A 15,021-nucleotide genomic window follows, 5' to 3' on the forward strand; every position below is an offset into this window, starting at 1 on the left:
ATTTCTGGAATTTTCCATGTAATATTTTTGGACTTCAGTTGACCGTTAAAGTGAAACCATAGAAAGTGAAACCACGGATAAGAAGAGATTACTGTACTTAGAATGTAACCAGTTCTAAATGCTTCGTGAGTATTAATTTATTTTATTTTCATAGCAATACCATGTTGATGGTGGTATTGTTACCCCTACTTCATAGTTAAAACCTTAGACAGTCGGGCTCCAGGGTGCGTGTGCGTGTGTGTGTGTGTGTGTGTGTGTGTACACATATGTACATATATATGTGCGTATATAAAGTTGTCAACTGTATACAAAAGTAGAAAGAATAAAGCAACGGATCCTCATGTTCTCTATGTGCCCATCACCCAGTTCTAATAACCTCACCACATGGCCCAGAGCCCAATGGTCAGTCACATGACACTGTCTGGCTCATTATAGCCCACTGTCCTAGGGTCTGCCCACATTCAAGTTCTAGATCCTCAACTCTCATGCTGCGGGATGCTGTGCATGTCTCTGTGCCTTGCCATGCCTCAGTTTCCTCATTTATAGAATGGGGGCAACACAGTTGCTACTTCATGGGTTCGTGGTAAGGTAGCAGGTGCTAAGTGCCAGGCTGACTCTTCGACACGTGGGAAACAGGGCATTCTTGGATTAGTGTTCATCTTCCCTACTCTAATGGAAACTGCGAAAGGGCCATAGTGACTGAATACTATTGCACAGTAAATATTTAGTAAATGTCTGTGAGTAAATGAAAGAGAAATGTCTCGTGCCTCAACCTAAAAGCTCCAGCACTCATGGCTCATTGTCTTTCGACAGAGAAATTTGCCTGCCCAATTTAATAGGTAGAACTACTCAAAACCTTTTCAGAACATAAACAGTCTTTAAGAGAAATTGTATTCTAATGCAAATGTCAAGGTACCTCTGGCTACTGTTAGCAAAATAAACCAAATGATGAATATATTAGCTACATCAAAGCCAGGCATTGGGGTTATAATGTCTGTGCTTTGATGACTGGGAGCCTGCAGAATTAATTTCAGGTGCACTGGACTCTCTTTGTTTATATGAAGGCTAGCAAAGAGAGCCAAGTATTTTCTATGTTAACGTCCAGGCCACAGTCACCAGGTGGAATTTTAGGCCAGGCACAGGAGTAAAATCACTAAGGAAAATAACGATAAATTGTCTGTGAGGAGCCTCAGGCAGAGCTGGGTTCATAGCACACCTTAGCTACTTACCAGCCTGGAACAGGTCAGTTTCCTTCTTAGAGTCACTGCTTGCTTGTCTGTAGAGATAGCAGTCATGAGATTTGCTGTGAGACTTAATGAGATAATAGTACAAATTTCCTTCCCCGTTATGGAGCTTTTAACATGTTCACTTCTGTTACTTCACGTCTTCTTTATCAACAGTGCCATTCACAATGTAGTCACCCTTTTTAGGCAAGAAAACTGAAGCTCAGAGAGGTTAAGTGACTTAGTCAGAGTCACACAGTTTTTGGAGGGTCTTTAAAGTTCTGCATGCCGACAAACTCTTTCATAGCTAAATGCTTGGCTGTTGTTTATTTAAAGGTGGTGGTTGGGGTAATGAATAAAATCCTCTTTGGTTATATGCACAGAATTGAGAGGCCTGAGATGCCAGGAGAAGTGGGTTCTCTTGATTATATCATGCATCACTGGAAGATTTCTTTAACTACCGTGTTGAGCTATTGCTAGCAATTTCAGATGTTTATGTGAGTCCCGAGCAGCCAATCATCTGGGTGGCAGGTGCAGTTGGAAACATGGAATAAGAAGGGAGTTTATTTATAAAGGGCCTGATGAATCCCCAAAATGAACTTGTCAGTCAGCCCAAGTAATGTAACTGAAGGAACAGGAAATTAATGATTGTCCCCTTGGCATAGACAGGCATTTCACCACCAGGCATATGATTTGCTGGCTGTCAGCACATTTCTCTCTCCCCCAGCCTGGTTGGTAGTTATTGCTGTCAATAGAAACTTAATTCAATAGCTCGGAAATGTTGATCAATAAACTCAGCACTTACTGGTTGAAATGAACTTTAGCATTTGAACCTGGAAAAGGAGGAGGAAAGAAGTGGATTCGTTTTCCTCACTCCCTCCCTCCTTCCTTCTCTTTCTCTCTTCCTTTCTTTCTGCCGCAAGCATGTATTACACTAGCCACATGTCAGACCCTGTGCTGATCCCTGAGGATACAGAAATAAACATCGTGAGCAAACAGACAACCTACTAATATGCCCTGCTGTGTGCCTCAGTAGAAATGGATCCAGGATCCAGGAAGGTGGACAGGCAGGTGACAGCAACTCAGCCCGAGTGATGCGGTAAATGGAAGTCTCCGGCTTCACAAAGAAGGCAATGACTGAACTGGGCTATGGAAAGTAAATAGGAGTATGCCAGACAGTCCTATGAATAATAAAATAGAACATATTCTATTTTATAATAAGTAATAAAATAGAATATATTCTGCATAATAAAATAGAATATATTCCATATCAAGTAATAACTTGAGTATATATACTGTGCTAATAAAACCCTCAGAAGTTCTCTGAGGGCAAGAGGAAGTGGCTATCCCCTATCTACACTGCTGTATCTAGCAGCCTACACATAGTAGGCATGTAATGAACATATTTATTTTAGAATGACTGTCAGATACTTTGCATATGTTATCGCTGATCTTTTGATACCTCAAATATGAATGTTACCTACATGGCCAGAGTTATCATTATACTCCTTGCTCAAAACCCTCCAATGCCTTTGTTTTATACCTGTAATAAAAACCAAAAGCCCTTATTGTCACCTCCAAGATCCTCTGGCCCCAGCTACTCTTTGCAGAGCCAACCCCACCCAGCCTCTGGGTCTTTGTACCCACTCTTTCCTCTGCTTATTTCGTGTTTTCCCAAGCCTGGCTCTCTCCAGCACTTCCTTCTGCTTCTGCTAGAAGGTCATCTCCTCAGGCCTTTAAGGTCCTTTCCTCTCCCCGCAAGAATCTCTATCTCAAACCTAGCCTTTATTTCCTTCCTTCACTTATCACTCTGACTTTGTGCTATGTATTTATATGTTTGTTATGTCTGTCTCCCTGGAACATATCTGGCTTCAATAATCACCTGTTGAGTTTGTGTTGTAAAGTTGTATTTATATATTTCCAAATTTAATCAATCCAGCAACCCAATGGCATAGGCATTAATGTCCCCATATTCAGATAAGGAACTTAGTACTAATTAACAATAACAACGTTCATGGCAATTTATTGAGCGCCTGCCCTATACTAGATGCTGTGTTAATCACTCTGCATTCGTTATCCCATTCGATTATCTTGATGACCCTCCAGGCCTTCCCTGACTATCTTGCCAATCCAGCACAGCACCCCACTGCTCACCTCAACACTCCCCAGCTCCCTTCTGCCACAGTAACTGTTTAACACTTAAGCTGTTTAATTCTTTAAGCCTTGCTCATTTATTTGAAGTTTCTCTCCCAACTATAATAGAAACATCAGGAGAGTAGGGTCCCTTTTTTATACACCAGTCTTTGCTACACCTAAAACAATGCCTGACATGTCACAGATGCTCAATACGTATCTTCTCACGTATCTGAAATGTCAAATTCTTTTCCCCACCAAAATAGAAAAACCAATTTGCAGAAGCGGGCAGTTCTCCCACGCTGCCTGTGCAGTCTGCATTTGAGCTGACTGTATGACTGGCCCATAAGCACTGTCTCCACCCACTTCCTCCCCAACACTTTCTTTTCCACCCCCCAAGCAGTCCAAATCGTGGTCTTGTCTAGAACAAGACTGACAGAGCAGATCTGTGGGTGGATAATTGCATATTCCCCTCTGCTGTGAGTCTCTCTGACAGCAGGTCTGTGACCAGGACTAGACTCTTTGCTGCCTGTTGTTGTAGGTCTGCCTGGATCCTTAAGAATAAGTGACAGGCGGTTAAGCCCAGAAGTGAGGAGTCCACAGCTCCCTCATCCTCTGTGGACAGTACCACAGAGGGCCTACCTACCTCTTTTATATAAAGAGAAAAGCAATATTCTTTATTTTCCTGTGTATGCTAGCAGTAAATGATAGTTGTAGACATTCAGTAGACATGTGTTGAATGAATGCATGAACGAATGTATGGGCATGCTGTCAAATGAACGAGTTAATAACCCTACTGAAAACAGGGCCACTGAGGCTCAGAAAAGGGAGTGGCTGTCCAAGATCTCTCACATTAGCAACAGAGCAGGGGACTTGAACTCATTTCTTTTAGATTCCAAGCTCAGTGTCTTTTCCTGGACCCTGTGGCCTCCCAGGCAGCACAGGTTCTCAAGCTTAGGCCCTGGGTTTATAAAAGACAGGGCTTCTAGACAAAGCCCACCTGCCTGCGTGACTGAATTTACCAAACAACTCTGTTAACTTTGGCCTCAAAGTACATTCTCTGCTTTTTCTCCTTCCCTCCTGCTTGTTCCATGCGCTTCCTGATGGGGTCAGGGCCATCTATGATGGAGGCCTCCCTCCCCTTGCCTTCTGCCCTCTGCTGGTCTCTCTTCGACAGCACAAAATGGGCATCCTTTCTGGCCACAAAGGCCTGAAACTCTGTGTCCTCGCTCAACACCCTTCTCCAAAATCCCTGAATCTTTGTTGGACTCTTCTGTTAGCAAAACTCAGGACACACAGAACCAAACCTGGAAGCTCTGAACTGAAGTATCCTTTAGCTACTTGTAGACACCACTCTGTTTGAGTCATTCCCCTGCTTGGAAACTTCTAATGGCTGACCACTGCTTATGACAGGTCAGCAAGCCAAAGTAGACCTACCTTGTGGGCTTGCCTCGAAGAACTTCCAAAGTGTACACGAGCATGGGTAGTTAATGAGCAACTGAATTCTACATCATCAACCTTCATGGCATTGTGCTTAAAAAAGTAAATGAATCAGGACTTGGTTCCATAGTATAGTGGTTAGCACATCTGCTTTATATGCAGAAGGTCCTGGGTTTGCACCCCAGTGGAGCCACGGTCCATGGTCTACGGCCATGCCACCCTAAACAAGCCCAATATCTGATCTTGGAAGCTAAGCAGGGTCGGGCCTGGTTAGTACTTGCGTGGGAGACCACCTAGGAAGACCAGATGCTGTAGGCATAAATAATAAAAAATGAATAAATGAATGAATGAATTAGATTCCCAGGAGGAAAGCTCCAGGTGGCCTAGTCGTCAGTTCATGTGCTCACCTGTGGTCCAGAGGAATGCAGGGCACCTTGACTGATAAATCTCCAAGGTCATGTCCGATGTGTATGTGGGTATGGGGAGAGTTCTGCAGACTTATACAAAGCTAAAGTGGGGGCTATTATCAGAAAACGGGGACACAGAGTCCTTATAAACAAGTATAAGGACTGTCTATTGCATAGTCTCAGCCCCATCACCACATATTCAGCCCAGTGAAATGCCACATCCTCTTTTAAGCCTTTTTATTCTCCTATTATATGTGCATGTGCATTTGTATATATGTAATTTGTCTTTTACATTTTAGGGGGAAAATCCTAATATTATACAGTTTTTCCATATAATTAGGTATGCCTAGAAATCACAATTTTCAATTTTCAAAACATAATAGTTTATTGTATGCAGGGACCATAATGCCCATATTGTCATTATTGGACATTCAGATCATTTTCACTTTTATCCCCATTATAGACAATGCTGTGATGAACATTTTTAAACGTGCATCTTTATCTGCATTGCTCATTTCTCCTTTAAAATGTACTACTATGATCACTCGGTCAAATTGTATGAGCACTTCAAGAATTTTGATATACTTTGTCAAATTGATTTCCATAAATTTTGGCAATTTTTAACAGCACAAGTAGAATAAGAAAAAATACCTTTTCACTATGCCTTCATTAGCACCGAGAATTATCATCTGATAAAAATATTTGCCAACTTGATTGGTGGAAATGACTACATCTTGTCAAATAAATGCAAATTAAGACATAGGCAAGCTTCTGGGGGAAGAGCTGACACTTAGGATTTTTATTCCTTCAACCCCACTTTCTTTAAATCAAGTCTTCTTCTTCTTCTTTTTTTTTTTTCTCTTTTGCTTTACTGCTCGTGACACAAGCTCAACCATGATAACCTGCTTTCCGGTCCATAATCTTTTCTTCCTCTTCCGCTTTTGTTCTCTCTTCCTCTAGTGTGATCATTGATATTTTTTTAATAAAATATTTATTTCTGAATAAGCATATACATGCACACAGCTCAAAATTCCAAAGACAGTCCAAGTCTTTCTTGATCCACACACTGACTCCTATCTTGATTCCTAATCGGAACGAACCTCCTCCCTTTCTGAAATCCCACAGACCACTTCTCTGCTCTTCATGATTTCTGAGAGAGATACTACAACTTAGTCTTTTCTGTGCTTCTGACTCTTCACAGCATGGAGACAGGTGTCGCAGGAGCTCAGTAAGTGTCTTTGTAACACATAGATAGATGGAATGATAGGTGTGTTGATGGATGGATGGATGGATGGATGGATGGATGGACGGACGGACAGATGAATGGATGGATGGATGGATCGATACTTATTTTGTTATTCCTAAATGAATTAGAAGTCATCATTTCTGGTTTTGAGTATGTAAAAGTATTGTAGTTACGGGTGACCAGTGGGCAATTACCTTGCAATTTTCACCACATTAAGAAAAAACAGTTATAAACTGTGCTACAAATAACCCTGATGCTTCAAAGTCGAAGTAGTTCTTTTCACCAAATGGATTAACTAGTGTTTAGTTACCATAACTCACTATCCTCCACTGAATATTTTTGCGAGTAGCTAATAGACTGGACACAGCCTTTTCTGCCTGGAATTTCCATTTTATAGAATAAAGTAATCGTTTGTAGGCAGGTAGAGGTGCCTTGTGTTCTACCTAAGCTGGAGTCTCTTGGGAAATCACATTTCCTTCTAACCCGCCGACACTGTGCAAAGACAGCAGGCACCCCGGGTGCCGAACGGGAAGTACAGTGAAAGGGAGTTTACAATGGCGGCGCTTGCTCTGTGCCAGGCAATGTGTGGGGTGCTGCTGTATGTGGTTTATCTCATTTTGTTTTCATGTTTATACTGAGGTCAGCACTGTGATTTCCATTTGACATATAAAGAAGCTGAGGTCAGAGAGACCCAGTGACCCTCTAAGACCACACAGTGAGTTTGTCAGACAGACCTGGGGCTCCAACTCAGATTTCTCTCACTGGGATCCTCAGTTGCTAATGTTCCAAACTGTCTTTTCACATTTCTTTCTTTCCTTTCTTTGCTCTAGCGCTTGGAATTGTGTCTCCTCCCTCCACCTATATTATAGAATAGATTGACCTGTATTATGAGATAGAATTGCATTCTTCAGGGTTGCTTTCCCTTGGCTGGCATATGGTCTCCTCTGCTCCCCACATAAGTTATGCTAGATGCACACTTTTCATCCTTCAGCCACATTTGGGTTTCTACACAAACCGCTCTCCTCCAGGGACACCCACCTCCACCCCAATCACTGAAGGCCCTGGACACTGCCCAAGAAACCAACGGATCTGATTTTAAGCCATTCTGCCTCTCAGGGACTCAGTTTCTTCATCTGTCAAATGCAAATAGCAAACCAGGGACAACTATGACAGCTCAATAAGGGGATGTGTGTGACATTGCTTTGAAAATGATGCAACAGGACATAGAAGGTATCATTAAAGCAATGAGTGCTGTGCCGCTGACACTCATCTGGGAGCTCCTCACAGGCAGTCCTGCCATTAGTTCATTTCCTCTTGTGTCTAAGTGTCTCTCCACTGAAATGCAGGGTCTTTGAGGACAAGGGTCATCCAAACACACCTCGACAGGCCTCATACCATGCCTGGTGTACACTGGGTGCTCAACAAATATGATCTGAATGAGGAATGGGCATGGGGCCAGCTGAGCTGTGGGAAGGGGGTCTCTGCCTCCTGGGTACCTCCTTGGAAATCTTCCAGCTCCTGGTTCCGAGGTGGCAGGAGTCTTCTACCAGCCTAGAGGAGTGTAACACTTCCCCCAGGTGCTACAGAAATACAGGGCACCTGAGCGTGATGGCCCCTGAGCCTCCTCACTCAGGAAGCTCTAGTGACTTCTGAAGCACTTCACAAGTGAGAGGAATCTGAGGGAGCATTAGGTCCAGCCTTCTCTTTACTGATGGGGAAACTGAGGCCCCGAGAGTAGAAGAGACTTGCCCATGATCACAATGAGCAATTGGAAGAACCAGCCTGGAATTCCTGTCTCCTCATTGTCAATCCAGTGTTTTTACCACTAGTCCAGATCTTGGCCAGCTTGGTCAGGAAACTCTTAGGGATTTCACAGGCTTGTCTAGTTCTGAGACTCCACATGGTGACTCCACATTTCCCACAGGGTTTCAGCCCACTCCCTTCCCAGATTTTGATGAATTTGCCCTTGTACCCCTTCCCTCCTCATAGAACCTGGCTGCATCCAGAGGCTCCGAGTGCACAGGGCTGTGGCCATACACGTCAGGAGACAATCAAGGTATGAGGGATGGAACAAGGAAGCCACTTTAAAGGACACGTGAGGAGAGAGAATTTCCAGGCTCGTGGCTGTTCTATATGAATGTCAAGTCCAGGGAACATCATGCTCTTTTCAGTGGCTCGGGATTCCGAGGAGTCATTTTATTTTTTAAAGATGAACAGCTGTACTGGATATAACTGACATACAAAAAAAAAAAAACCTACATATATTTAACGTATATAATTAAATGAGTCTGTGCACACATGCCTATGAAACCATCGCTGTGATCAAGGTGAATAGACTTGCCCATCACCGCCAAAAGCTTCCTCCTGATCCTTTGCCTTTTTGTTTGTTGGCTGGTTGGTTGGTTTTTGGTAAGAGGACTTAACAGGAGATTTTTAAAGTGCATGACATCATTTTGTTAATTATGGACTTCATGTCTCACAGCAAATCTCCAGACGTCACTCATCTCGCATAGCAAACTTTATACCCGCTGAACAACATCTCCCCAATTCTCAGGGTCTTAGTGTACACAGAGTTTCACCTCGATCTTCGTTTTAACCTTCTCATCTCCCCTCACCCCCAAACTGCATTACTGTAATCCCATGATGGAGGGCATCAAGGGTAAGGGGCCTCTGCTTTTAAAAGCTCAAATTCATTTAAAGGCGAATTTACTAGGACACTGGGCCAGCGGCATTCGCTCTTTCATTAATTCCTCGATGAATTCTCTCAGTGTTTATTTACTCCTCCACCTGTTCATTTAAATATTCGATAAATATGTGCCACCTGCCTATTAAATGTCATTATGTTAGGCCCTGGAGGTGCAGAGATTCCCGCTTTAGAAATTCACAGTCTAGTGAAAAAAATAAGATCTGGCTCTCCTTCTCCCTTCCCCTCTCTCCTCAAATCCTCCTTCCCGTTTTCTTTCTCTGTTCAAACATCCACCCTACCCAGCCAAGCCCTGGGCTGCCCATCAGGTTGCTCACAGAAGGGAGGGATAATAAGCACCTCATGAAATGGGTTGAAATCTGTGGCGGGGAGACATGGAACTTAAAAATGCCTCCAGCTTTGAAGTCAGACAGAGCCAGGTCTGAATCCTGATTAGCTATGAGACCTGAAGCAAATCTTGGTGGCTCCCTTATGCCTCGCTTTTTCCATCTGTACATCGGGTTTGCATAGGCCTCCCTTATAGAGTTACTATGAGTATTGCATGAGATAATGCAGGTGGAAGACTCAGTATTTTCACTATCACCCTGTTCTTAGTAATAATGAAATACAATCAGCATTCAGGGACACCTCCGAGAATGTGATTAATGTGGCTTGAATAAATCTTCAAAGACAATAGGGATTTGTCAACAGAGTGAGTCTGACATGCCCTGGCTGAGGAGAAGCTTATGAAGTTGGAAAACCAAGTTATTACCTACTCCTATTCCTCCAAACACTTTTCAGACCCTTCTCCCCACGCCTCAGCAATAGCCAGCAAATCTTATGCACTAGGATTCACTGCAGACCCCCGGCCAGTCCCTTGCGAGGGAGTCAGGAGCTGGCTTACCCCCACCCCTGTACTGCCCTGGGAAGTGGCAGAAGCTGTCCTGGCTGGGACAGGAGCCAGAAACAGGCAGCCCTGGCAGTGCAGAGTGAGGCAGCCAGGAGAGAAGAACCCAGGGCCCAACTCAGCCTGGCTGCTGGATGACAGCTGTCTCGAGAGCAGGCCAGAGTCACTGTTTTCACTGCACACTCTCTATGTTCATGATCACCCAGGCTGGTGGCTGGAATTGCCAGGATCTGGGAAAGAGGAAATGGGATGTACAAGGTGAGGAACAGGGGATGATGGCTGTATTTAGGGGTGGGGGCGCTGTGCTTCCCTGATGGCCAAAGTCCTGTTCCTAAACTTTTTGTTTCCTTATCTGACTCTGGGTGTGATTCCAGAGAGCACAGTCTTCTTCAAGTGACATCTGGTGCCGCGCTGGTGGAGGATGTGGACTTTCGAGCACAACTGGATCCCTACTATGGCTCCCTTTTTAAGGAACTATGGGATTGTCCATGACTGACTTTACCATTCTGAGCCTCAGTTTTCTCATCTGTAAAGTGGAGTAATAAGATTCGCCTTATAGGGTTGAATTAGAAAATGGTCTGTGGAACACATACCACAGAGCCTGGCGGGCTTCCTTGTCTCCCGCCCACCTCTCACCTTTATCATGGGCTCACTTCTATTTCTCCAACACTCTTCCTCCCTCTCTTCCACATTCTGTCTACTTTATGCTGTCTTCTAACACCTGTCTGGACTTTCTTCTCCTCCTTTCCTCTTCCTTCCCTCCTTCTCTTCGTCATCACTATCTTTCTTTCTTCAAGAGCCAATGTGCTTCTTACTCCTCCAGGAAGCCTTCTCCCACTAGTCCAAGAAGGATTTATTGCTTCTTCCTGGGGGATCTCATGATATATATTTAAGCATCTGTGCTGTAAGTGTTCACTCTGCTCCATGTTATAAAACCTTTGTTTGTTGTCTCTGGCTTCAGTTTGTGCACTTTGTGAGGGAAAGGACATTTTTCTGGGCATCTCCGAGGGCTGAGTATCTAGCAGATGGCCTGGTACTCAGTAGGTGCTAAGGAATGTGGAAATGCATCCCACCACGGTACCTTGGGCAGCTCTAAGTGTGGGTGGCTGCAGTTAACTTGTCTCATGCTAGGAGGAACAGAAGGGGACAGAGAGGAGCAAGCGTTCACATCTTTGTGCAAGGTGCATGGCCTCCTTTGTTTCACCAAGCTTCCCAGCTACCCTGCAAGGAAACATTGCAATGATGCGTTTACAAATGAGGAAACTGAGGCTCAGAGAGGGAAGTCATTCGTGCAAGGCCACACCCTCGAGACCTTTTTAAAATGTTTTTCTGAAGCCAAAGTCTCTCCTCCTTTCACCGCTCTACATGTGCCCCTCCGGGAAACAATGATTTTGGTGTGATCATAGCTGAGTTTTAATTTCCTGTCTCTCCTTATCTAGACCCAAGCTTCTTGTTACAGTCATAGACCAACAGATAATTCAGGGAAAGTTCTTCCATCAAAGTGTTAATCTAGGCAGGGGCTTCCAACCGTGGGTCCATGCTGGAGGACCATGAAATTACATGGGAAAACGATACGTGTTTACTTGGCCAACCTCTCCTGGTAATTTAGCATTCCTTCTATTACAAAGGAGGGTGCATTAGCAGCACCTGTGACTTTGTTACAACAGGAATTACATCTCGTTTTGTATCATCTTTATTTTATTTGTTGCAGATGTCTTAAAACGTGGTTTATGCTAAATACTACTTCCAATTTATGGTGGTTATTACAAGTTACTAGATCTTCAATGTATCGATAAAGAAGCATATATATTATCACAGTATAGTTGACTTTTTAAAAATGTTTTTATAAGTGTTTCTTTTTGGAATGCTTTTTTCATTTAATTTTATGCATTTAAAAACCTTATTCTGAGATGTGGCCCATATGCTTCTCTAGGCTGGCAGAGGGGTCCTGGGTACCAAGGTGAGAAACCCTGTTCTCTGGGCTTGAGTAATTTTTAGGATTGATGAAAAGCAGGCTATTGGTAGCAACAACAACCACAACAATAAAAGCAAATACGTTGTGGAGCAATTCACATAACTTTGCATTCATTCGCTAATTCATACACTCATTCATTCATTCATCCAATAAACATCTGGGGGCCTGTACAGCCTTCCAGGCACTGGGCTGCAGTGAGCATTATAGAACCCCTGCCTTCACAGAGCTTTTATCATTTTGTATAATCCTCATGGTAACCTAACAGTTAGGTGTTATTCTCTGTCATTCAAGCATGAGGAAACTGAGGCTCAGAGAGGTTGAATGAATTGTTAAATGTTTCGCAGGTAGTAAGTGGCAGGATCTCGGTTTGAGCTGAGGACTTCTTCACAGGAACACAGTTGTAATTGTTTATATTCCTGCTGATTGAATAAATCCTTCCATTTCTTTAGATGCAAAACGATGAAAACGATGATCGGCCTCTCCCTACTCCCCCTTTCTTACCTTTCCATCTTATCCTTCTTGGAAAGCCGCAAATTGTTATTAGAAATCAGACCTGGGAGGACCCTTAGCAATCACCTCATCATTGTATAGATGTGGAATCTGAGGCCCAGAGAGTGTACAGGGTCACCTGCAGACACACCGCAGAGTGAGGCTGAGCTGGGCCCCACCAGCCAGTGTTAATTCCTGCCAGAGAACACAGTCCCATTTATTCTCTAATGGTGGGCTCTTCTGGCTCCAGGAAGCCCCCTCTGCCTTCCCAGATCGCCAGGGTCACCGTGCTCCCAGCCTGGCTTTCTGAGCAGCTGCTCCTGAGAAGCTCGTGCCCTCCCACCTCTACAGCCCATTTAATGAGCTTCTCTCAGAGATGAGAGCTGTGAGGAGCTCTCAATGACTCCATGTGGGTATTTCATGAATAAATAATTCTCAAACCTCAGCATTTGTCACTGAACCTCTCCCCCCTCCCCGCCTTTTTTAATATAATGATGGGATTTGCAAGTGGCAGGAAAAAGAGGGGTGGGGTGTGGAGAAGAATTTCTATGACTGAGCATTAGGGACCCTACAGGGAGGAGATGATGGCTCTTCACCAAAGGAGGAGATCAGATGGGCTCCAAGGTCATGATCGTGCATGCGAGGGTGGGTGTGGGAGAGAAGGGTCACGCTTTCTCCGACACTCCTGGGGAAAGCTCTGGTGTGACAAACTTCATCAAGCCACTGGCTGGTTTGGCTTCAGGGCCTGACACCCTCCAGGGCAATCTGCTTCTCCCAATGCCCGACCCCTACCCCCATTCTGTAGGTTGGATTGGCCCTTCTACAATAAGCTCTCATAGTACCCTGTATTTTTTAAGCATCTATCATGGTTTGTATAGATATATTTGTACAAATATAGCTATAGGGATATATATAGGCATAAGCATAGGCACAGACAGAGACAAGGGCTTGCTGGGTGAGTCTATCCCATTAACTAAACTCCAAGTTCCAGGAGAACAAAACCCATGTCTGTTTTGCTCGTTTCCATATACCTAACCTCCAGCCCCCATGGTGAGTGCTGGGTAAATATTTATAAAATAAACAAATGCATTTCCAAAATACGCCAGCCCCTTGTCGAGGTCCCCGTTTGGGCCTGGTGATGATGAGGGGCTTTAACATCTTTTATCTCATTGTGTCCTGTCCACCACCCTGTCAGTTGAGTGTCAGTGTCCCCATTTCACAGATGGACAGTGGACACTCACAGTCATTTTCTCTCTGTTCCCAAGACTACACAGCCGCTGGGTCTCATTTGTCCCTCCTCTTTTTCCTGCACTGCCTAGGCTTACTCGGTGAACAGCTGGAGCATGCCCAGAGATCTGGAGGGCTGTCAGCACACAGGAAGCTTGCGAGCAGCTCAAAGGCACAGGCACTCACAGGAAGCTCTGAGACCACTCTGCACAGCAATATATATTCTTGACCTAAATTAGTGCAAACCATAATAGCTAGAGGATGGGGAATGATTAGTGTCAGCTGGAATGCTGGTCCCAGAATCTCCCAGTGGGAAGGACTGTTAAGGAAGAAGGCAGGGCATTGGAGTGAGACACACCAGAGCAGAGCCGTGGCTCTGACACTGTGACCCACTGTGTGACACAGGACAAGCCCCCTCATGTCCCTAAGTGCCAGGTCTTGCATGGGAGTGTGAGCATTTCTTTTTTAATCAACAAAATGGGGATAGCAATAGCACCATCTGGTAGGGCTATGGCAAGACACGGCGACAGAATCCACGTTAAGTCAATGTCCTCATGTTGTAGTTCTCGATAAATACTTGCCATTGTTGTTGTTCCTGTCACCAAGATACTGTACAAACCTTCCCCGGAAGCTTGACTCTCCCCCGCAACCGTCCCAGAAAATGGCCCTCCCTTCTCAGGTGGCATTCCTGCATGGCCAGCAGCAGCAGCAGGACCTTGGGACGGAGCAGTCCATTGTTCAAAGATCTGAGTTTACAAAAACCCAAATCTGCCTCCCGGTGGTTTGTGCCAGCTCACCCCTGTCCATAAGGCTTTTACCAAGAAACGTTCATAAAGCAGTTGTCATGCCCCAGACACTGTCCTAACACTGTACCTGCATTATCTTCAGCTAGTCTCAAGACAGCTTCGATCCTCAAAACAGTGCCCCAGGTTCTTCTTCTACAAAATGGGTACGATTGCATCATTTACATCATTGTATTTTTATGAGAATTAAGTAGGTCGGCAGAGGTAATGCTTAAAACATTTCGTGGCATATTATAAATGCTCAATAAGCATTAACTATTATTGCTGTTGTTCTTGCCATAACGATTTTTATAAAATACGAATCTATGCCATTAGTCTAAATAAAAGTAGGATCTGCTTTTAGAACTCTCTGGTCACTGCCCATAGCTCGCAAGTCCAGAATCCCCAAGGCCTGGCATACAAAACCTCGTCTAACCTTGGCTGCCAGCGGCCCACCCCCTCCACTTCCTCCACTTCCTCCATGCTCCAGCTTCCTCGCATTGCTTCAG

At 44.4% G+C, this 15,021-nt stretch overlaps 1 protein-coding gene and 1 pseudogene across 4 annotated transcripts in view; both read left to right on the forward strand.

The window, feature by feature from the left end:
* ASTN2 (astrotactin 2) overlaps positions 1 to 15,021 on the forward strand; it is a 791,570-nt gene that overhangs the window by 444,339 nt on the left and 332,210 nt on the right. The window lies entirely within an intron of this gene.
* On the forward strand, positions 4,999 to 5,114 carry LOC120605864 (uncharacterized; annotated as a pseudogene).

The sequence above is a fragment of the Pteropus medius genome, unplaced genomic scaffold, assembly GCF_902729225.1.
Source record: "Pteropus medius unplaced genomic scaffold, Ma_sr-lr_union100, whole genome shotgun sequence".
NCBI classification, from domain to species: Eukaryota; Metazoa; Chordata; class Mammalia; order Chiroptera; family Pteropodidae; genus Pteropus; species Pteropus medius.